We start from the raw sequence: 25,739 nt of genomic DNA on the forward strand, positions 1-25,739 counted from the left end.
GAGACCAGACGTCAATTTGATATCATCTCCAGCGTATACAGACTAAGAATATGATTTATAGCAAAACACTAATTAAAATGAAATCATTGAAAAATATTTGGGAGCCCAGTGGAATTCTTTATAACAGAGTGTGATCTATAGCAGACAATTAGAAGCATACATCAAGTCAGGCTACTTGCATGTTAGGGAAAGGCAGGGGGGAAAAAAGGCCAAAATGAGAGGGAAACAGAGGAGGCCGTTTCGCAAGATCTAGCCTGAAGTTTCATATCCAACAGCCCTTGAGAGTGCTGAGTAAGACTGCAGTTCCATCGCAAAGATTTTCCAGCTGATGGTTTTAACCTTCTTCCCCAGGTCTCTGCCAACCCCGGGGCCACCGCTCTCAGTCAGCATCCCCTCCTCTTAGCTTCCTTTCCCCTCCTCTCTCCCCCCTTCCTCTTCCTCCCCACTTCCTCTTTTAAAACCCGGGACAACGTGTGAAATGTTAAATGTGCGGGTGCCTCCAGGCACCACAGCATTTCAGTGGCTGCCTGTTTTTACACTAATTTATCAAAACACGAACACTAAAACTGCAATGTTAATCTAAAGTATATATTCTGTCAGTAAAAAAAAAAAAAGAAAAGAAAAAGAAAAAGAAAGAAAGAAAGAAAAAAGAGAGAAAAGAAAAGGAGAAAAAAAAAGCGCCTAGTGAAAATACACAAAACAAACCCGGTCACCGTTCAAACTGCTTTGAAAATAAAATGAGATTTGTTTGCAAGGATTTAAATTGGTAAATGATTTGAATTTCTCCACCCCTAGGTGAATGATTTAGATGGCCTTGACCCCAGTCTGACTGCAGGGATTAATGTGGGATAATGATTGCTGAGGCTATCATTGCAGCCGGCATCATTAATTATCCTTATTGATTGTAGCTTTCAAAGATAAAGCATTATGCTGACTGGAAACTACCCTCTTCCTGCAAGGTCAAGGCTAAAATAGGGAAGCTAAATAATTGCATTAACAAACAAAGAAATAAAAATAACCTCTCAGAGCATTGTGTAATTAAGATCCAATTACAACGTTTGTTCTTGTTTACAAAATGACAGAGTTCTTCTTGTCAAGTCATTTTCCCGAAAATTGCTTCAGTACGCGATAATTGCATTATAGCAGGTAACCAGAATGGAGCATTACAAGGGGGATCAGTTTCCTTGGATAGCTGCCACGGCTCTTGCTGTCTGACTCACCTACAAAGTGTGAGAGCCCCCAGAGACTTGTCTAAAAATACTAATGATATGTTAAATGAAGGGGGTTAGATGGAGGAAGTAATAATTGGGCTTCAAATCCTATTGTATTTCTTCTGGATAGTGTAATGGAGCTTAGAGATATCCCGAGGATGTTATCGCCAGCGTCTTTCTTTACCTCCTTTCCCTGGCCACATCATTTTCATTGCTGTGAAAATCTTGGCTCTAAGGCCCTATTCGGTTGTAAATTCCTCCGGTGAAAAGGATTGGTATTACAGCTTCCCTGCTATTGATCAGATTTGGGGCTTCTAAAAAAGAGGCTTTTATGTGTAAAACACAAAGCTACACGTGATTTTCTCTGTGAAAGTATTTCAAACAAATGTTTAGCTTTTTCTTTTGCTAAAGGTCTTCTGCTACATGTTCGGATGCTGAGCATATTAAGGTCTGATTCAAAAAGGGGTAGGCTTGAGCCAGTGGGGCCAGGGGAGTTGGGTGTCCACTCTTCATCTGGGGACTTAGTTCCTCCACCTGAGAAAGTGGGGATCATTACAATCCCACCTTAGTCAGGGTGAATTGAAAACTAAAGAGGGAACAATGACAAAAATCCTCTATGTAAATTGTTTCTCATGGAGTGGGGTTCTTAAATAGCAGGTATTGTCAGAATAGAGGGTGATGCTTTAGACTTCCCTATTTTATTGAGAGAGAGAGAAAGGGAGAGAGTGAGTAACCCTCCTAAAATGGGTTGGGCACAGTGCTGAACATTATTTTATTGAATCCTCACAAGCACTCTGTGAAAGATACTATAACTATCCTTATTTTATGAACAGACGGGGAAACTGAAGCTCAGGGTGGTGAAATCATTTCCCCACTAACACACAACTGGGAAGTGATGGAGTAAAGATTTGAACTCAGGTCCTGACTACCAAGTCTGGGCTCCTCTGTTTCTTGAGCCATTTGGTTACAGGAGAAGACTGTATTCTGGGCTTGTACCTCTACTCTTCTCATCTAGTCTTCCCTTTTTTAGCTTCATCTACCAGCCTAATTGCTTCATGTGGCAGTGAAAGATGGATATATTCTTGTTGTAGAAGCTCATTCAATAAGGCCATAAAGTGGAAAGCCCCCCGTCTGGCAAGCCCCCAACTCTTAGACCCCTACATGTAGCAACCGTTAAGTTTGCTATGTTTTTTTTTTTTTACACCTTTCTTTTTGCATACATGGTGCACACATGTTATTTTTTACTTTTCATATAATGGGATTATAAATTTTATTCCGCAACTTGTCGCTTTTCCTTAAAAGTATACGTAAGAGAGATTTCAAGCAGCATATATAACTCCATTTATTTCTTTGTAATGACTTTGTAGACTTCCAGTATAGGAATATATCATAATTTATTTAGCCTGTTTCTTTGGGCATTTAAGTTGTTTTCAACTGTACTATTACAGCCAACGCTGCAGTGAACATCTGTGTACATCTATCTTTGTGGACATATGTGAACATTTTTCTAGGTTGTATTTCTACAAGTCAGATTTCTGGGACAGAGGATATGCACATTGTAAATTTTGATAGATAATGAAAAATTCCCCATCAAAAAGACTACCAGTCTACACTAGTGTAGAATGTGCCTGTTTTCTTCCATATTCACAAACACAGGATGTTATTAGTCTTTTAATTCTCCTGTCAGTTTTTTGATGAGAAATTATTTTTTATTATGCTTATAATTTGCATTTTCATAGTGAGGTAAAATAGTTTTTATATGTTAATTGGCCACTTGTTAATGTTTTGGTAAATATATATATACTGTGATCACTTTTCTATTGGGTTATTTAATAGACAGTGACCTTTATTTTATCATCAAAACATCTAAGCACCCTGGCCTGGCCAGTTGGTTGCTCTTGTCTAAGGCACCTGAACCTTGAGGAAATAAGGCAAAACCACAGGGACAGTTGATTAGTCATCCCTGGCAGCTCTGGTGGCACCAGTGGTCTTTTCCTCACCAGATTGTTTTTGCGGTGGGACCTTGGCCTATTTCCTGCTGTCTAACCTCTCTTTGTTCCTGCTCAATCCCAAACTTTCTGCTAATAGCTGACATACCTGATGACCTTCCCAGAAATTCTTTTTGCTTAAATTAGTCAGAGATGACTTCTACTGGTGGCCACGAAAGTCTCCAAAAGTTATAATGATCCACAAGAGAGTGGATCACACTCAAAAGAACTTCAAGGAAGTAAGAAGGATCTGGAATTGGTTACGTAGCATAAATGGGGCTGAAGACAATGAAAATCCTATTGGTATTCAAAGATTTGAATTTGGCAAGAGATGGGGAAACAATTATTATTATGTAAATAATTGCTTGTGGTGACCCGGAATCAAGTGTCCATTGAGAATAGACAGTGCCTATTGAGGGGCTCTTGGCCTCTCTGTAAATATCACTATTAAAGCCCAGTTGTACATAATGGACGGCTGACTGAACAACATAATTACCACAATGTAGGTAGGATAGTGTTGTGACTAGAGTTGTCTTTTTTGTCTTCTTGTCTCGAATTGTACATCTTGTAGGAAATAGGAATGACTAAATTTTTTAAGGTATTTATTTAAATTTTTATTCCAGTATAGTTAATGTACAGTGTTATATTAGTTTTAGGTGTATAATATAGTGACTCAACAATTCCATACATCACCCAATGCTCATCATGACAGGTGCACTCCTTAATCCCCATCACGTATTTCACCCACCCCCCACCCACCTCCCCTCTGGTAACCATCTGCTTGTTCTCTATAGTTAAAACTTGGCTTCTTGGTTTCTTTCTCTCTCTTTTTTTCCTTTGCCTGTTTGTTTTGTTTCTTAAATTCCACATATGAGTGAAATCATATGGGATTTGTCCTTCTTTGACTTATTTGACTTAGCATTACACTCTCTAGCTCCATCCATGTCATTGCAAATGGCAAGATTTCATTCTTTTTTATGGCCAAGTAATATTCCATTTTAAATACCACTTCTTGTTTATCCATTTATCTATCGTGGATACTTGGGGTTCTCATAATTTGGCTATTGTAAATAATGCTGCTATAAACATTGGGGTTCATGTAACTCTTTGAATTAGTGTTTTTGTGTTTTCTGAGTAAATACCCAGTAGTGTGATTACTGGATCATAAGGTAGTCCTACTTATAATTTTTGAGCAATCTTCATACTGTTTTCCATAGTGGCAGCACCAATTTGCCTTCCCACCAACAGTGCAAGAAGGTTCCTTTTTCTCCATGTCCTTGCCAACACTTGTTTCTTATGTTTTTGATTTTAGCCATTTTGACGGGTATGAGGCGATATCTCTTTGGGGTTTTGATTTGCACTTCCTTGATGATGAGTGTTGTTCAGCATCTTTTCATGTGTCTGTTGGCCATCTGGATGTCTTCTTTGGAGAAATGTCTGTTCATGTCTTCTGGTCATTTTTTAATTGCCTTATTTGTTTTTGGGTGTTGAATTGTAGAAATTCTTTATTTATTTTGGATACCGACCCTTTATTGGACAAGTCATTTGCAAGCATCTTCTCCCATTCAGTAGGTTGCCTTAAAATTTTGTTGATTATTTCCTTTGCTGTGCAGAAGCTTTTTATTCTGATGTTGTCCCATTAGTTTATATTTGCTTTTATTTCCTTTGCCTCAGGAGATGTATCTAGAAAAATGCTGCTATAGCTGGTGCCAGAGAAATTGCTACCTGTGCTCTCTTCTAGTATTTTTATGGTTTCAGGTCTTATATTTAGGTCTTTAATCCATTTTTAGTTTGTTTTTGTGTATGGTGTGAGAAAGTGGAAGAATGACTAAATTTTTGACAAAAAATATTGGATTGAAATCAGAGGACTGACTAGAATTAGGCTAAAAGACTCTTTTATCTCTTAGAACCCCAGGACTGGTAGAGCTCAACATCAAAGCAAAATTTAATCCTGTGAGCTGCCAAAATTGCACTGTTCATTGAATTTATAGTTTTCTTGGGTCTTTTATGTAAAAATTAAGTAACCGATGAAGAAAAAGTGAAAGAGAACTTAGGAATAGGGATATACAGTAAGTTTCAGGAAACTTGGACTATGCTGAGCCCCCAGCTCTCACTAGAGTTTCATTGCTTTCCAGATTAAATAGCCCCTCCTTCATGGTCAGATGATATTATTATAACATGTTCACCTGAAGAAGGCAATTTGTAAAAGGATGCCAGTATTCATCATACTCTTCTCCATCCATTTTCTCTATATACAAAATTAGTTTACATGCCAGAGTGTTGCTTGGCGCCAATCACGAAGTCAAACATAGGAGTAGAGGAACTTAGATACACACACACACACACACACACACACACACACACACACAATCTCACTGCTGTATAGTTTATGGTGAATTGCATTTTCATTGAAAACACACCAGGGAGAGTGTATATGTTTGTAGAGTGAGTGTATGTTTGATATTAGTAGATAACAGTTTGCCAAAGAGATCTACCAATCTTAAATTCACACCAGGATTGTATGATAGTTTCACCTGTCTGACATCCTTACTGACACTTAGTATCATCAGTCCTTTTCATTTCACCCCTTCCAGTGGATATGTAGCAATCTCAGTGTGGTTTTAGTTTGAATTTCTCTGATGACTAATGAGATTGAACATTATCTCATATGTTTATTGGCCATTTAGATATTCTCTCATGAAATATTTCATGTGAAGTACATGTCTAAATCTCTTGATCATTTTTTAAATTGATTATCTGCTTTTAAAATATTGATCTGTAGGAATCATTTACATAATCTGATATGAGTTCTTTGTGACATAAATATGCTGCAAATATCTTCTTCCACTTTGTGGCTTGCCTCTTTACTCACTTGATGCTGTCTTTTGATGAATGTTGCTTATCTTTCAACTTTGTTTATGAATTCTTTCCTTATATAAATACTTAAAATTTTTGGATACTCAAAACTAATATTTTTAGTCTATAGTTATGTATCTTGTGTAGAAAAGCCTTTACTGCCTCAAGATATAAAAGCTCTTCTTTCATACTTTTAATTCTTAAATAGAAATAATTAAGTAGTACCTTTCTCTCCATACTCCCTTTTGCACTTATAATACTCTGTATATAATCAAATTCTTATGTATCCCCAGATCCATTTCAAGACTCTATTTCATTGAACTATGTTTATTTCTGCATCAATATAATACTCTTTGAATTACTATAGTTCCCCAATATATTTTGATATCTGGTAGGCAAGTGCCGCCATATTGGTTTTTTCCCTAACATTCTTGATATTTTCTCCTTTATACTAATTTAGAAGCAGGTTGTCAAGTTCCGTAAAATATTACTATTGGGATTGCATTAAATGTATAGATTAATTTGAGGAAAGAATTGTAGTTTTAAAATATTGGGTCATTCTACTTGGGAACTAGGTATGCTTCTCCAATTAATTAAATATCCTTTTATGTCCTTTAATAAAGGTGGTCAGTTTTCTCCATATTGTACTTTAGTTTCTGGACATTTTATGCCAAGGTACTTTATGGCATACAACTATTTGCTATTATTAATGGTATCCTACCTTCCATTGTATCTTCGAAAGTATATTTAACCATTGTGTAGGAATTATTTCTATATGCTAATCTTGTGTCTGGCCACCTTAATTACCTCTCTTATGAATACTAATAACTTACAGTTGATATTCTTTGATTTATTATATGTTGTTTGAATTTGTTGTGGCATCAACTAATTTTCATATTTTTGATTATGTACGATATGTGAATATTTGACTTAATATTTTGAATTAAGAACAACTATTGCTGTCTGATCTGCCGGTTTGCCAAAGAGCAGTGCTGCATTTGTAGTAGGTGCTGAATACAGACCTCGTGAATTCTTGACTGGATGCGATGCACCTTCACGCATCACCAATTATTTGCAGCCCACATTTGGGGACTGCCAGATAAGAGAGAACCCTGGAAGATACACAATTTGTACCTATTTTGCAAAAATACTTTGTTCTGGAAAAAATTTTTTTGCATTCTTTATTGCTGTTCTTCCTTTCCTGTATTAGCGAGGGTGACTGCGGTTACCTGTATTTGCTATAGATCCCTAAACGCCCACTTAGTCGTTCAGCTAGTGTGTATGAAACTTACATTGTGTGTCAGGCACTGAGGATATCGAATGAAATAACACTCCACCCCTTTCTTCAAGGAGCTTATTGTCTAGTTAGGATGTCCCACAAATAATGAATGATTATAATTCAGAGTTCCTCGGTGTGAACCAGGATTAAATAGATGATTATACCAGTAATGAGAAATTCAAATCAGGGCTTGAATTTTAGAAATAATGCTATTGAGAGTCTGAAATATATCCGGAAAATGTGTGATATTCCTTATTGTTTAAGACTTGTGAATATTGGTTGGATCACAGAATTTTAAATTTGAAAAGGATTATTAGATATCACCTAGTTCATTCTACAGATAAAGAAAAAGAGGCCCAGAGAGGCCATGTGCCTTTGCCAAGTCAGTAATCTCTATAAATGCTGCAACGTGAGATTTCAGCCCTCCAGATTCTTCATCTAGGACGTCTTTCATTATAACACGTATGATTTACTCTTCCTCAAGTGATACTCAATCCAGTGATATATATATTTTTTGGATCAGTAATTTTTTTTTGGTCTTGGTTTTAAGACATCATAAAATGTTATTGTTGGGTTTTCAAGAATTATCTATCGATCTATCGATCTTTCTATCTATCATCTATTTATCTATCTATCTTCTAGGAAGGAGGCTGTTATGAAATAAAATTAGAGTGAAAAGTTAATCTTTGATGAACACAAACTGAACCATACCTGACATATACGCCAAATAGTTGTAGTTGATGACATGAGTCCTATAAGTGTTAAAAGTTTTGGCTTTGGATTTCATTGGTTCTGGGCTTTCAACTCAGCTATTCCATTTACAGATCCTGTGACTTTGGGCAAGTCTTTTATCCTGTCTAAGCTTTGGTCCTTCTTCATTGATAAAGTGGGATAATCATATCTAGATTATAGGATTATTGTGAAGATAAGTGAGATAATATGTGTAAACGAATTAGCACAGAACCTGGAATACAGTAAATCCCTATAATTGATGGCTACTAATTTATTAGATACAGACCATTGCCATTGGCTTACACTAGTCCCATTTATGATATAAATTGCCTATCTCTTTAGATGTTTTTGTGTGTCTGCACTTCTCAAAGGCAGTGAAGTCACCTGTTAGTATCACCATATCCTATTACGGTGTGACTGGAGTAGTTCTCTTTTTCATCTGTTTCTTACTTCATTATATAGAAATATGACACTAAAAGTTTACAGTGCTCAGGAATATATAGGACAATCACTAAAGCATCTAGGCATATTTAAAAGACTTAAAACTGGTGGCTATTTTACTTTAAAGCTGATGCCCAATATTATTTCTTTGCTATGAATAGTCTAACTACTCAACAAAGTGGTTATTGAAACATGTGAGCAATGGATGGTCCCTGACTTTAAGGATATAAAGGGCAGTAAAGATAAAGGTTATAACCATGTGAAAGGGGCAACACATTCTGAACTCTATGGAAGTATGGCAAAGCACATTATTATAATAGAAATAAAAAGGGCTATGAGTATAAAGGAGGGGAGAACTTTTGGACTGGCAAAGCCTGATCTGGGAAAGGCTCTTGGGTGAGGATAGATGAAAGCTAGTTATTGGACAGGGAAGACTTGGGGGTAGAATGGAGGGAAGGCAGAGGTGGGGGGGGCAAATTGTGTTTAGGGGACCTTAGTTGATCAGTTGGCCTAGAAGACACAGTTCATGAAAATGTAAGTTAAAACCAGATTATAGAGAATTTTTAACCACTGTAAGTATACAAGATTAAGGACTTTAAACTTTGTTCTTTTGTCAGTGAGAAGCCAGTGAATGTTTCAAGTAGGGGAGTTAAATCAGCAAGATAGTATTTCAAAAAGGTTCGTCTGTTGGCCAAATATAGCTGGAATCAGGGGAAAAGCTAGAGAGAAACAGATCATTTAAACTGTTAGAGGCAAACTATGAGGTGGTGGAGGGCTGAGTGGTGGAAATGAAAAGAATGGGGGGAATGCTAATCACCAAAAAATTGGTCACTGCCTGGAAATGTGACAAAGTAGTTTCAAGTTCAGTAAGAGTTACAGAAATGGGGAAGTCAGCAACAGGGACTGAATTTTAGTTGAATTTTCATCAAACTGAGTTTGAAATGGTGGAGAGATATCCAAATGGGATAGTCTAATAACTACTCAAGATCAAGGCTAAAAATGCAGATTAGTACCAAACCATAGCTGATAGGGAAGTGAGTGGTCAGTGAGATGAACCCTTAGAAATTCAGAAGGGGGAAGAAGGAATGATGCAGGAAGATAGCTTGAGGGAGGAGGCAACTGGGTCAAGGGTTTCTTTTCTTTCTCTTTTTCCAAAAGATGGGGAAGCTTTGTGGAATTTTGAAGTTAGAGATGATGCAGAAGAACAGGAGCTGTGTACGAATGAAGTATAGAGAGAGGGTCTTAATGTGAATTATGAAATCAAGAGAAGGATGAAATGGGACCCATGAAGTGATGACTGTTTTCCTTGCAATGTCCGGAGTACTTCCTTTCAGGCTTTGCATGACATTTATAAGACCCCTTTCTCAGGATACCTAAGTTTGGCTGAAACAGGAAGAATCTTGTATATATTTTCTAACTTTTCCTTGGGTAAGACTATCCAAATCTAACAGCAGCAAACTGGTGCTGTTCTTTTTGCAAAAACAATAAAATCCCAAATTTGAGTTCTGTGTGGTATCGTTCTCATAGGTGAGATATTTGCTTCTTAGGTTATGCAGGCAAAATAAAGAAAAATACAAGCATTTCCTGACAGAAAATTAGGAAAATGAACTTGTCAACTGCTGAAGTATTGTTAGAGAGCTAAGGTTTGGATTTGAAGTGTTTGATGTCACCATTAATTTATCATTGTCAAAGTATGACTTCCTGCTTTTGACCCCACACCAAAAAGGCGTAAAAGAGTTTGTGAAGAAAAGCTTCTTGGAAGTTAAATGGCTCATCCCAAACAGCATTTTAATGATTTAAGTAAAAATGAATCAGAAACATGTGGATTTAATTTCCCTTAAAATTCACATGGGTTTGAGACTTAAAGGAAAATAGTACTTGGCACAATGTGTTTAGGATTTGGTTAAACTCAAAACATTTGAAAAACTTTGGAACACTGGATGACTTCGAAATACATCTGGGTTTGCCCAACCATGTGGGCATGGTTACAAAACCCTCGTTCTTCGTGGCACTATTCAAACACTCTATCAACATGCTTCAGCTTTCAAAAGGTTTAATTAGGGTAAAATCAACAAATTTTATTGCCTACTATGTGCAATCAATAAACTAGAGAGCCACAGTTTTCCCCATTTCACAGTGAGGAAGTCTTTGCTGGAGCGTGGTCAAGAGAAATCCCCACACAGACGAAGGCAGAGTGAGCCACTGGCATGGTCCTTTGGGAATCAGAATTCAATTCCATCAGCCATTCCTATTCACATCTGCTGCTATTGTAGAATTCCATTAATTTCAGGAGGATGAAAAAGAGAAAAGTTATGTTATATGGTACTGAGTTGGTAATCAAACATTGCTTTGGGTTTTTAAACCATTACTTAAAAAGGTCATTTTGGCAGGTGTTGAAAACACAATACATGTTTAAAATGTTACATTGGGGATATTAATTAAAATATGTAAAGAAGACCATGAAAATGAGGAAAAACCAGGGGTTGGCAAAATAACCTCTTTGCAGTTGCAACCCCAACAAATCCACATGGCAAACCCAATTGTTAGCAACTCAGTGGCAAGGGGGTTGTAATGAAACCCGCAGAGGTTCTGCCTGAAAGGTACTCATATCATTTATAGCCAATTATATTAATCCCAAAGCTGAGTGACACCTAGGGAGATAATTGAATTTCTTAGATTTCTCTCTCTACACTCACTGCCATGATCAGAAAAACACAATTTTGAATGCTCCTTTCTCTGAGGGTAAGACCATGCTGTCCATGTAATTGGATAAGTCTCCAGGGAAAACTGGCTTCTCCATGGCATTTTATAAAAAGCTTTATGGAAAGTTGGCCTCAATTTTTTGGGTAACTTTTTCAAGAGACAAAAAGGATGCAAGTTGAAATCATCTCTTCTCATTTTTACCCAAGGAAGTTCATGAACCTTAGCCATACAAAAAGCACTGCTTAAGGAAGTTGTGTCATAAGGTCTAGGCTACATGAACAAAATAGTCTTTAGAAAAGGACAGTGTTAGTTGTTTGAATAAACAGTAAAATACAACTCAAAGAGAAGTCCCTCCCTCCCCCTTCCCCTAAAGTCCTAAATGATCCTAAATGATCGTAGTTGGTAAACAAAGCTTAGAAGAGGCTGTCATGTACAATGCCCCAAGTAATTTTGATCAACTTAGATAACCAGTCCATGGGCTATAAAAAGACAAAAATGACATGTTGGCATGTGTGAGATACTAGGAAATATCTGTCTTCGTTCATAGAAAAGCTTACATAGCCCTTCTAATCTCCTTTCATATTTGTGCTCCTTGATGACCATCTGACATTCTTGGCAAACTTAGGAGGAAATCAACTGTAGATATAATATCCATCACTGTAATTCAGCAAATTTGAGATCCTGAGATCTGAGACTATTGGAGGAAGCAAAGCAGTATGTCTTTCATTAAAGGAGGCAGAGAGGTTAATGGAGACTTCTGCGTTACTCAGAGCCAGGTCTCTTACGGTCCCATAGCTGAAGCTATATTATTCTCATCTGCCCTGCTGAGGAGAGATGAAAATATCCCTCAGAGACTTGGGTAAACAGAAGGTGTTAAGAAAGTAAGACCTTCCGTGGTGTTGCTAAAATCCTCATGGGATCTCTTTGCTTATTTCCCTGTGGCTGCTGCTGTGCAATTGTGGAGGGAGGTACCACTGGTCCTTTCTTCATGGAGGACCAAAGGACCGGCTGATGAATACATCACAGGCAATATGCCTACACAACAGTCAAGGGGAAACAATTCATTTCTTCAATTAATTACATAATGAAGCGAGTTGTTCCTTGCATTGATTAGGCCCATGCAAAGCTTTTCTTTTTCTTTTCTTTTTTTTTTTTTTTGATGGGTAGAATAAATAGAAGGTATATATAGGTAGGTATATGTATATACGTATGTATTCTTTTGGTATGAATTAAAACCTCCTTTCTCCCTCCTCTCTTATTTCCACATAAATTAATTCTACAATTTAATAAAATAACAGGTGGTTCCACTTCAGGCTGAACAGATGTTAGACTGAATGAATGGAGACCCCTCTTGTGTTCAATATATCCCTGAGCTCTTTCTTTCTTTATCTCTTCACGTCTCCCTTTTCTCCCCACCCCCCTGCCCCTGATTTCTGCCAGATTTATGAGCAGCTACAGTAAGAGCTGTTTTGTTTGAGCAATATGAATATTGATGACTGACACGTGCTGATTTTAGATGTATTAGTGACATTCATAATCCTGAGTATGTAGACATTTTTCACCAGATAATGAGGTACCAGATTGCCGTACCAGGAAATTCCCTTCTCTTGGTTCCTATAAGTACATAATTTCTATTACTTTACAGATGGAACTTGAAATTGGAAGCTTATTCCAGAAGAAGTTAAGGGAAAATATAAAATTAGGTCTGCAATTCGGAAAATCCCTATGTTGCTCAGAAGTCTCATGTATTACCTTAGTGACATTTTTGACTCCCCTCTTGGTTATTTCTGAGAAATAACCCCCCAGTTTAAAAACAAGAGCTTTCTGTGTTTTCTCTCTCACCAAGTCTAACATAGAATCGATTCCATGTTCTTTCTCAGTTTCACAGACTGTGTAAACAATGGGACACAAGAAGTGAATCAAGACAGTTGTTTCTTCCAATGAATCCTCTTACAGTTGTTCACCCAGGAAATGCCCTTCTGACCATATTCAAAAGAGTGGCCTTCAGGTGAAAACTATTTTTCGTTTTTCATATTAAAATCATATATTTATGCTTCTGACATTATTTCAGATGATATTTAATTAAGACATTTTTTGGATCCTAATTCTGACTTCTTCCTAAAAACATACCTGAAGCTTATGGCATGTTCCTGGCTCTCCCAAAGCTTTGATTAAAGTCATTTTCTCCCCTTGGGACAAGCCAGATATGGCTGAGATATTGCTGATGAGAGGAAGAAGTCACGCTCAGCCATAGATAATCGGGATTGGGATGAGATTGATGCTATCCATCCCATTCTTGGCTATTCCCCTTTTTCCCTCTCTTCCTTCTTTCCTTCCTTCCTTCCTTCCTTCCTTCCTTCCTTCCTTCCTTCCTTCTTTCCTTTCCCTTTCTTTCTTTCTTTCTTTCTTTCTTTCTTTCTTTCTTTCTTTCTTTCTCTCTCTCTCTTTCTTTCTTTCTTTCTTTCTTTCTTTCTTTCTTTCTTTCTTTCTTTCAAGGCTTACCCTGCAATAAGAAAGGAAAGTATAAAGCAAAACCACAGGACATGTGCTTTCTCTTAGTGTTGGGATAGTTTCTTCAGTCATCTTGGATTTTTCTTGAAAAAGCACCTAAGTATATAAATTCCATTTCTATCACTGATTATAAGTAGCATCTCTGGAAAACTACTGACATTATCTACATACACAAATCAGTTTCTTCTACTATCAAATGGAGTTATCAGGATCTGTGGGGATGCAGAGGGTTCTGAGAATACAGGGTTAGTGTGTGAACCAATTGTGGGCATAAAGGTCCACAGTTCCTCTACTGTCTCTGATCTTATTCTGCCTCTTTGATTCCATTGCTATCAGCAGCTTCTTTTATCATCCACATTCTGATTTCTGTTGTTTTTGACTTTGACTTTACCTATTAGGCTTATAATATACCTGACGTTGAATTGACAACATGATTGTCGTCTCTTAGATTCCTTACGTGACTTCCTGTTTGCTGCTTCAATTACTCCCTAAATCTTGACCTCAGAGTTCTTGACTCCAGGCTGATAACCTGACTTTGGATCTGGAAATTCTTCCTAACAACCTCAGGATCAAGCTGTTGAAGCCTGCGTCTGGTAGGGGCTGCTGTCCTCTAAACCTCTTTTTCTCAGATAATGTGAAATAAAATGTTGCTAAGGACACTATCAAATATTTCTAATATTCTAGACTTTGTGATAGGAATTTTTTTTCAAGATTTTATTTATTTACTTGTCAGACAGAGAGAAAAAGCACAAGCCAAGGAAGAGGAAGAAGTAGAAGAAGTAGGCTCCCCACTCAGTAGGGAGCCCAACACGGGACTCAGTCCCAGGACTCTGGGATCATGACCTGAGCTGAAGGCAGATGCTTAACTGACTGAACCACCCAGATGCCCCTGTGATAGGAATATTATATATGTAATTTCTACTCTCCTGTGATGTCTCTAACCTAATGAGGCAATATAAAGCAATGGTAAGAGTGTTAACTCTGGCGTTCGATCTTTGGATTTGAATTCTGGTTCATACTTATTAACTGTGTGACACATTGGGCAAATTACATGAACTCCCTGTGCTTCGGGTTTTTATTTTCTTAATCTGTAAAATGAGGATAATAATAGTGCCCATTATATAGAGTTTTTGTGATGATTATAAGATTTAAAACTAGGAATGTGCCTATGATAGTTCCTGGCACAGAGAAAAGCTTAATAAAAATGTAGCCATTATTACTATTTTAGTTCAGCCTGCTTTGAAAGTATAAGTACATTAAAATATTCTTTATTTGTTAAAGTGACTTTGTCCAGATTTGTTTTCAATTACTTATTTAATTAAAGACATTATAGATTCCATTCTCTTTGGAATAGTTATGTATAATTATTTTGGTTTTTGTTTGCAATGAAAAGTGAAGCCATGGAAATATCTGGATGCTGCTGCTATTTTACATGGACTTTCTATTTCCAGTAGAATTTCTTTGGCCAAACAAAAATAGTTTTTGTTCTAGTGAGAAAAAATTAGAAAATAGAAGCAAACTCAGTGAAGCCCATAGTACCAAAACCTATAGCAAATTCAGTCCTCTGGAAGGAGGTAATCAGGCAAGACCCAAGAACCCATTCAGTGTTTTCAAGTATCTTGCTTCTGTTCTACTGTCATTTCTACTTCTAAAGTATCAGAATTTGATCTTGACTAAATATCACCTAAATTGGTGGGTTATGAAATCTATACAAATAATTCATTTGTCAAATGTTTATTAAGCACCTACTGTATCCTAGGCACTGCCCAGCTCTGGGGGTTCAGCCATAAACTAGATAGGTGAGGTCAGCCTCTTCTTGTCGCTTACATTCTAAAGAGGGAAAATGGGGCAGGGAAGAATGGAAAAGATGGGGCTGTGACAGAGAGTGTTGGGGTAGGGTGGTTGGGCATTCCTTTAGTTAGGGCCATGGAGGAGATGATAACAAGGAACCAGCCACGTGAAGATTTGGGGTCCACGGGGTCCAAGCAGAGAATACACCACATTCAAGCTAATGCCCTGCAGTGGGAATGAGCATGGTCTATTGGAGGAAACAAAAGATGCCAGTGTGGCTGGAGGGACATGAGAGGTGGGCCATGAGCTCAGATTTGTAAATAAAATAGGAAGTCACCGGAGGATTTTAAGCAGAAGAGTCATATCCAATGTTTACTTTCCACCAAGTTCACTTAGCTGAGAGGAGAATGGATGGAAGTGGGGCAAGTGGGCGACCAAGATGATCACAGACAGGACTCTGTGGCAGTGGTCCCAGCTGAGGCACCAGGGGCTGGGACCAGAGCTGGTGCAGGAGAGACATGAGGAGCAGAGACTCAGAATATATGTTGGAGATAAAACTTGGCAATGGACTACGATTTGGGAAATGAGGGAAAAAGACCCAGAAATAATTCCTCAGTGTTTGGCTTCCTTGGCTGGGTGGATGACGGTGCCTTTCCTTAGATGGAGGAAGACTAAGGAGGAGCAAGTTTGGGGTAAAATCAAATGCTTTGTTTTGATCTAGTTATTTTTGGAATGCTGTGGGCCAAACATACCAGCGAGTAAAAACAATACTTTTGCCAAATCTTTCTGCAGTAGAGTATACGAATAACCAAATAACTTCAGGGTAAAAAACTCCATCGTAAGACATAATATAGACTTGTTAAATAATTTTTTTGTGGATATAAGGAGATCTTAAAATCAAAGCAAACTACCATGTTACCACCAGTAGTTCTTTTAAAGACAATATGTCTTTTTTTTTTTTTTTTTTAAGATTTTATTTGTCAGACAAAGAGAGCGCAAGCAGGGGGAGCGGCAGGCAGAGGGAGAAGCAGGCTCCCTGCTGAGCAGGGAGCCCAATTCGGGGCTGGATCCCATGACCCCGGGATCATGACCTGAGTCAAAGGCAGACACTGACCGAGCCACCCAGGTGTCCCAAGACAATACGGCTTCTTTTAGAAGTGTGGCCGTTGATCCTTTCAGCGTTTCTCCCGCCTACTTTCACATACCTATTGTGTTTCGAGATTTGGTCGTTGTCAGATTTTATTAACAAATTTAATCCTGAATAGTTTTATCTTATTTTGTGGTGACGTAGATTCCTCATGACTGGATAACAAAGGTCTACTAGCAGTGTTAGGATGTAGTTGCTAATGGACGGTGAAAGTTGTATGATAGTTCTACTATCTTCATTCGTCTTCAGGTGAGCGTTAGCATTGGACACCCTTGTAAGCAATAAACTCAGAAAGATTTGAGCCCAACTCATACGTTACGTAAATCTATGAACTAACCTGGCAGTCGTTACTTCATCTGTAGTTCAGCTGCCTGTGATTTTATTATGTATGTCTTATAAATAGACTCTCGAATACTGTATTATCCTGCCTTAACTTTAGACACTAACAACTACTTTTGGTGTATTAAAACACATAGAAGCAATGAGCTCCTATCATTTAGACATAATGAAATACTAAACTTCTTATTTAGCTAAGGATTAAATTACAAGCTTAATTTACAGATTAAAAAACATTCCCGTCTAGTAGACTGTGATGCGTGCAAGGATCTGTGCTGTTTATGTAAATAGCAGGGAGGTTAATTCAGACCATTTCATGGGAACGGTTTACGTATTGTAATCATGAGTCAATACACAGTTCTGTCTAAATTTAAAATAATGTAAATTAGCCAAACCAATTTAATTCTTGCCAAGAAAGAATATTCCTTAAAGCCATGTTTTTAAGTTTATTAGGTTAAATGCAACTATATTCTGTAACTAATAAGTGAGAGGATTTATTGAATTTTGAAACTCACTGATTCGAAGTTATGTTTTTAAAGTTACTTAAACAAGTTAAATATGTTTATAATTTCATTTCCTATATGACATCTAACTAATAAGAAAAAAATAAGGCTAGGAGAGAACCGGACTTGGTTTAATTTTTTTCATGACCAAAGCCAAGTTTAAATCCTGTCCAAATGCCACTTCTCAATCACAGCTTTAAAGGATTAAACGTGATTATAATGGCATTTGTCTACTTTTCTGATACACAAGTTCGTGTCAAAGCTATCTTGAAACCTGCCATTGAGTTTCACCCTTGAGGTGAGAAAGTAGCCTGCTGAGTGAGTACTTATTTCTAAGAAGAAGATATGTTTGCTTAATATAAATTGGGAAGCATTTATAGCTATTGTATCTGACCTTCTTTATGCGGAAATCATGTGAATGCTGGACTGTAAGAAGAGAATTTATATCAGTGTTTTCTCTTTCAGATTCTATTTTGCAGATCTGAGTAGGTTTTTCTGTGCTCAAGAAATTTCTGGCTAGTAAGTCTGGCTTTCTGCTTGTTTCATTTCGGAGAAAAGTCTAATTTAGGTACAAGGATTTTAAAACTGATCGGACCAAACATAATATGCAGTAATTTCTTTCTTTACATTTTGGTAACATGTGGGCTCTGAGATGAAAAAATACTTGGTTTAGGATTTTCCTTCCTTGTTGGGTTCAGAGTACAGTCTAATTTGAATATGGTTTCTCTACTATGATCCTTTCTCATTTTTCTTTTTCTTGGGAGTGTACCATAAAAGAGAATCATCTTGCCAAGGACAATTTTAGTGTTATTTATTTCTAAGCTCTCTGTATCATGTTGCCCATATTGCCTGATTAAAATATTTGGTTTGATTATCTCCCAATGTACATTTCTATTAACATAATAGGTATTTTGAGTTTGGATTTAGAAAATATGGGCACCGTCTCCTAAGCTTGCTTTGCCCATCTCAATGTGGTCATGGCAGAGCCTCGGCCAGTTCTCTCTGCGCTTTGTGCCTCACTTCCTAACCTGTTCAGGGGACTCCTGATGCCTCACACAGCTGTGCTGCGAGGGGGAAGCTTCCCTTGCCCTCATGTAAACCATTGACGTCCTCTCTGGGCAGGACTGACGCAAGTCCCAGACTCCCGTTGGTAGCGATGACTGTCCGCTGCAGCGTTCATTTGAAGAACAAGGTGTTACTGGAAGTGCTGAGTCAGCCCGCCTCATCTGGTATTTAAAGGAGACTTTAGAGAAGTTAGCTGCTGGGAAGCTGTTTCTTCAAGAATTTTTGAGCTTGCTCTGGTGATAAACCTGCCACCTGATAAGTACTAACTGTACATTTTCAAGATAATGCCGCAACCAAAAGATGGTCATTATATGCCACCAAAGGAAAAGCATTTGCCTCGCGGTTTTAGATATGATGTTCATACTTTAGGAGTGTTAGAGGGCATTCCCCAGTTAGCCTATTCCTACCAGAAAATTTTCCCTTCGTAGCATGAGGGGGACTTGGAGTCCATACCAGACATATAGGGCAGATTCTCCTGAATTGTTAAATAGCTGTTGATTAATCATTTACCATATGCCACCAACCGTACTCAGTATAGGGGTTATAATGATAAATTAGTCATAGTCTCTGCTCACAAGGATTTCCACACAAGAAGGAAAAAACATGTAAGTACTTATTTAAGTAAGATAAAAATGACCAGCTATTGGGTTAGAAGTGTGCGTGGGGAAGTGACAGTATAATGAAGAGGGCTAGAGGGCTCAGTCTACTTATTTGGAGCAATAAGGGAACTGGGAAAGATGGGAGGAGGTGTTGGACTTGAGCTGAGCCCCGACAAATGCATAGTGTGGGCACACAGCAGGAGAACGTGTAGGAAGGGCTACACCTGGGCCAGTGGCTCACAGGCTGCTGAGGCCTGGTGTCCCTTTTAAGGAGAATTTGGTGGGAGATAAACCTGGAGACAGAGGTAGGAGCAAGATTATGGAGGACCTGGTAAGCCACAGTAAAAATTGGTACTTCGTCTAGCAGGTGATGGATTTTAAGCAGAGAGTCGTACTGTCATATTTACATTTTTTTCTTTAAGAGTAAGAACCCTGACAGCAACATGAAGGATCATTAGGAGGGATTTGGCTTGATGACGCTTAGGAAATCAGTTAGGAGACCAATGCAGCAGCCCAGGAGAGAGACCATGAGAGCTGGGACTAAGCAGATACAGAGCATGAGGAGAAGGGGAGGAGGTAGGTCGGAGAGATGTCATGGAATAGAATGGGTAAGTCTTGTCTTGGTGACCAACTGACAGCAGGAGGAGATTCCAAGTCCCAGGTTTCTGGTCTGGGTGGTTGGGTAGCTAACGGGGCCATTTTCCAAAATGGAGACACAGGGGGGCAAGCTTGGCCATGTTGAAACTATTGGATAAACTCGTATCAAGGGTATTAATGAATTCAATATAGGATTAACAGTGTATTCCATTTTCTTCAAGAATATCTAACAACTTGATAATTCAAGTCATCTCAGCATTTCCTTGATTCTTCCTCTGCCAAGATGTGCCAAAGTAGTTGAAAGTGGATGTGTGTTGATTTTGAATTTTGGGGTGGATTTCTTCAGTTCTCCACATACGGATGCATGTGGTATAGCACAAATATTAGCTCTGAAAATACTGCTGTCTGCATTCACAGTGACTTTTTCTAGCAACTTCAGGCAACTGTCAAAGCCCCAGTTAGGCATACAAATATAAGTTGGAGGATTTATGAGGGGATGAGAATGTTTGGGTGAGTCACAATGCCATTTTTTTAAATCTCAGATTTTATAAATAAATAAAACTGAATTATAGTAATTTTTAATGTATTATATGTGTATGTGTCTCTTTAAGCTTTAAAAAATACATGAAAGGATGTGAATTGTCCCCTAGGATCCCAACAATAGAAAGCAATAGTAATTAAGCAAAAAATAAAAAAAATTGACATGGATGTATTGGAGCTAATATAAATCCTGTGCAATTGGCATAAAGGAATTTGTTATTTTCAAAACAGAACTAAATCTCTTTTCCATTATAGATTTAATTTAAGTAACATGATAAATAGTGGTAAATTGAACTTTATTATGTATTCATGAAATGCAGTTTAATACAATTGTTATTTCTGGCATTTGTGGTTTAAAGATATTCCCTTATGGGTAGATGTTATTTTTAATGTGCAAATTCAGAAATAATGACCTCCAGTTCCACTGGTGAATTAGGGCTGATATATACACATGGACAATAAGGGAAAAATAGTCTCTGAATTCCTGGCTTTATGAAAATTTCTAGTATAATCTCTGATCCTTTAAAAACTGACATTAAACAAATTATTTTAAAGTTACAACTGTATTGCAGGTGAAGAAAAAAGTAATAAAGTAAATATTTTCTTAAGGTTTTTAAAAGAATGGTATTTGACAAGGACATACCTGAAAGGGGAAAACTCACTTACCAAGAACAGGTTATTGAAAAATCTCTGCACAATTTAAAAAAAAAACAGATTAAAAATTCACATGAAATGATGCCTTCCTGGCATGTCCAGAGTATAAAATTGGAAACCCAAAGGGAACGGATAAACAAATAAACAACACACGCCAAATAATTTCTACGAGCCTCTCTTCCAGATAACCAGTAGGAACCCGTTCAAGAGAAAGAAACAAACACTAGCTCTTTGTCCTAACTTTATATTTAGCTCAATTCTTTTCAGCGCTGGGAAGTTTGTGGATAGGTAAACCAACAGGAAGAACAGTGTAATTAAAAGGCAGGACTTCGGGAGACCCTCAGTTCATAACTAATGGTGTGTGGTGTGACTTCCCATCAACTTTTCCCTGTTGGACCGAGAGGGACTTCCATCCCGAAGCTGTATTCTAATGACTACTTAATCTACCTCTTTAAAAATATCTTTTCAGGGGGTGTTGGATGGTTGAACTTGACTTTCATCTGAGCAGTCATTACAACTTATAAAGTTTAGGTCACCCATGTGTGTAGACGGAGATCTCTACCAGGAGCGTATAGCTCGAGGTTGGGAGAACAGAGATGGTTTGGGGTTTTCCGCTTGTGACAAATGTTTGTGGAACGTGAGGCCTATTTTGGGCACCGGGCCCTGGCTTTTTCAGCATAGCTGTGGTCATCTCTGGAGGCAGGCGGATGTCTGACTGCAATGCTTAAGTCCTGATCCACTTTGAAGGTTCTCAAAGGTTTCCTTAGATCTCAGTTGTTACACGTGGGTGAGGTGACCTCTGAGATGGTCCAGCTGGTGGGAAGGCTGGTCGAGAGAAGGAAAACTTCAGCTACTGGAATCATCACAGTGTTATTCTCAAAGCTGTCCCTCGAGCAATGACCTCAGATTCATTGACCAGAGTGCTGTTTCTTATGTGGAAGGAATCATTCAGCACACATTGAGCCCACATTCACAACGTGGACACCCCAGAACTCTGGAAAGTGGAAGTCATTTCCATAACTTATTGAGTGGCAAAACCTGACCGCATCTGAACTTATTTGATAGAACAAGCTGATCTGACGTCATGTAAGACTATGTATATCTTTACCTTATTTAGCGCAGATATTCATGCATTTTGATCACTGGGCACTGCCTCGGACTCTCCTTAGGTTGTAATATGATATAGATATGCACACTTTATTAACTTCCTAAAATGTGAAAATGCCGAGTTCTGAAACCCATCTGTATCCAAGGGTTTTAGACAAGGAAAGAAACTCTGGAGCTGTAACCACAAATGAGTCTTAATTTTCCTTTTTCTGCATGCAAATACTTACTAATAATGTCCTTAGGGATAATTTGTTTGGGGAAGTTAAATACTCTTTCTAAAATTTGATTTAAACTATTAATTTGCTTAGCAAAATCATATATTGCACGTCGGCAAATTCAGCTCTGTTGTGGTAAAATTATCACAAATTATAAATTAGTTGCCTCTGAATTAATGAGGTTTTATTACAAACACAAAGCAGCATTACTTCCTATGCCTAATTTTCATTAGTACAAAAAAAGACCAAATAAAGCCAAAGGGGAAAAGAAAAAGAAAAGAATTGCCTTTGCTATCTGTGTACCCTGTAAACATTTGAACCGGGGATGATTTTTTTTTTTGTAAGGGGCTGAAAAGATGTTTATATTGCCTGCCCCAATTTGATTTAGATTAAGGCTGCCATAAAATTCTTTTAGTTCCAGTGGCCTGTGTATGATTCCTGGACTCACATTCTCTTATTTTTAATGTACAAGGCTAGAGTTTTCTCAAGAAAACAAAGAAGAGACATGATTTTTTTTTTTTTTGAATGAGAGGACAGGTGGGGTGCCTGGGGTACCAAGAGCATTTTGCAAAAGCGCCAAAGCAGGTAAGGCTCAAGCATGTTAAGGGTGGAACTGGCAGGGGTGAAGGAGGGGTGGGCCCATCAGGGCCGCGGGACAGGGTTGGTGCTGGGGGTCCTGCGCTCGGTGGCACAGGCGGGCGGCAGGGCTGAGGGCTGGGATGCCAGCCCTGAAATCTACTCTGCTTCTTTAAAATCAGACTCGCTCCTTTCTGTTTGTTTGCAAAGAGGACCTGTGTGTTTAGTTCCTACTGAGTAGAAGGAGGTTTCCTGTCTTTTAACCATAAAGCCACGCATAAATACTACATAATAATCCTTTTATTAGACAAAAATGGTTTTTATCTTGAAGCCTATAGGGTTACTTCCAGAGCTGTGGCTCTTTTAAAATCTTGGCCAGCTCACCTTTCTCTTTTTTCTTGCTGTTCTGGACTCTTTCTTTCTGGTGTCTCTTTCAAGGGGATGTTGTCACTGTTCTTTCCCAAAGCCCACGCTCAGACAGAACAGCAGGCAGGGGTTGCGGACTCCTCGCGGGAAGGAACAGGCGAAGGTGTTGATGTAAGCCGATTGGCTGCTTCTATCAAATACGCCGGAGCAGGGGCCCCACTGACAGCGACCTCCCAAACACGGAGGAGCCCCGAAGGATGGCAGGAGACCAGCTCACCCACGGAGACGCCGTTCGAGCTGGAATAACTTCTGTGGCCGAGCTGTCTTCGGGCTGCGGGAACCGTGCAGGCCCAGCGCTGCGGCGCGGGGTGTCCGTGCCGGGCCAGGGGGTTGTTACGGAGCCAGGGGAAACGCGCCTGCTGCCGCTCTGCCGGCCGAGGGAGCCGGTGGAGCCTTCACGAGGTCGAGGTCGCGTCCCAGGAAGGATGAGAAAGCCCCCGCCGGCAGAGCGGCTGCGTGCCGGCCACATTCCTTGGTTAGACTCTTCATTATACGAGATGGAAAGAATATAGGAGGCTGAGCCATCCGTTCCAGGATCTCAGAGGGAGGCTCTGACATGAAAACTCATTATACTGCAACCAAAATAATAGCAAGGTCACCAGAAAATGTGAAATATTCATTGGGGGGTATTAAAGAGGGAGCAAGGGCCGGGTTTAAAGCAGAGGGGTGGGGTGGGGGAGGCCTTGGGAGTGTTTGGCCCAGACCCAGGCAGCCTTCAGTTCACTTCCCACACTGCTGTTGGTTATCGTTTGGAAAAAAATCGAACAGGCTAACTTTGTTATGTCTTATTTACAGAAATCAGCCAATTCCCTGTAGCCTCCAGGATAAAGTCCTGGCACAGGAGGCTCTTTATGTGCTGATTCCAGCCTCAGCCTCTGCAGGCTCTCCCAGCCTCCCTCCCTGTGCCTTTGCCCCTACCATGGTGGTAGGTCGCCAGACCTTTGCGAGCCTTGGACTTGTGTCCTGTTTCTTACTCCCATCTTCTCTCCTCTTGGCAGGTTCGTCCTCATCCTTCAAGGCCTTGGTTCAAATGCTGCCTCCTCTACAGGGTTTTTTCTCTCATTCACTCACTCATTCTTTCAGCAGATAGTGACGAGGCAGGGTCAGGCACCGGGCTGGGCTCTGGGGCGGAGGGCGATGAGGAACAAATGGTCCCGTTCTGGTCCCTCAGGAGCATCAGTCTTAGTAGGTATCTTGCCAATCAGGGAAGGAGTCCTGGAGGGAATTCCTATCAAGATGACAGCTGAGGTCTTAGCCAAGTAAAAGTTTGCTGGCACGCATCACACAAAGCAGTATCACAACAAACTGTTGATTGCCTGCTAGGAGCCAGACATTCCTCTGGCAAGTTGTAGTGTAGTGCTCTCTTTGCTGTCCCTGGTTTCATTCCCAGTCTGCGCGCTCCTTGGTAGCGGACCCATGGCGTAACCTCTTCTGTGCCCCCAGAGTCTAAATCACTGTCTGGTACTGAAGACTGTGGCTCAGTTGGGTTAATAGGAACTGGGACAGTGCGGCAGGATTGAAGAGTACTGCTGTCATGTCTTGAGACCAGACAGATCACAGTGGTAACAACGTCCCCTACATTAAATGGTGATCTCATTTATTTTTGCTATCTTCCATTAGCCTGGAAAGTAATTTTTAAAAAGTTTTCATTGTTTGGAGGTGTGAGAAGCACCTCTTGTGTCCTCAACCCTCTATCCCCAAAGCTGGCATTTAGTAGCACCCTTGATAATCGTGCATGTCCTGAAGGAGTTTTTAGTGCCCTGATGGGCCACCAGGAAGTCTGACAGCAGGGGCTGGTGTAAGAATGGTAATCATTGGCCAGATCAGGAAGGGAGCTATGAGACTTACCATGTACAAGCTAGGGATGCCTCAAAATGCTGTGGGTGCCCTGAAGGGACAGGAAGGGAGAGAGGACTGTAGACCAACAGGTGCCCGTGCGGCTGGACACAGCACCGGAGAGTCCCGAGTGGGTGGTCCCAGCAAAGCACGGTGCTGTGTGCTCTGAGAAGTTGACAAGGAAAGTGTCTTTATCCAGGGATGGACAGTGGCTGCTGTGTTAGGTGGTGGAATGGAGCTTCAAGCTACTTCACGTGTCAGTAAGATGACCGTGATCTCTCTGAGAACCACCTTCTCATAATGTGGATCTGCCTGGATCCCCTTTGGACTCAGCTTGTGTCCTGGGCTCCAGGAAAGCCAGCCCCTTCGAAGCTTTGCAGAGAAGAAGATGGAAATTTCATCTTATTCCTGGAGCCCTTCCTGCTATTTAACAAAGGAATTGGACACCCCTTCTCTGAGGGACACTGTCTTTTCATTCACGTTGACTAAGTCATTCCTATTGTTCCTAATGTGCTCTCAGGCAGGAATAAGCAAACCTTTTGTTCTCTTAGGGACAAGGGCTGGACCTCAGGTAAAAGCTCTACTTCATAACCCTTAAGCCTGTGTGCGCCAAGAAGCAATCTCCA

Source organism: Ursus maritimus, unplaced genomic scaffold, assembly GCF_017311325.1.
Source record: "Ursus maritimus isolate PB19 unplaced genomic scaffold, ASM1731132v1 scaffold_20, whole genome shotgun sequence".
Classification (NCBI taxonomy): domain Eukaryota; kingdom Metazoa; phylum Chordata; class Mammalia; order Carnivora; family Ursidae; genus Ursus; species Ursus maritimus.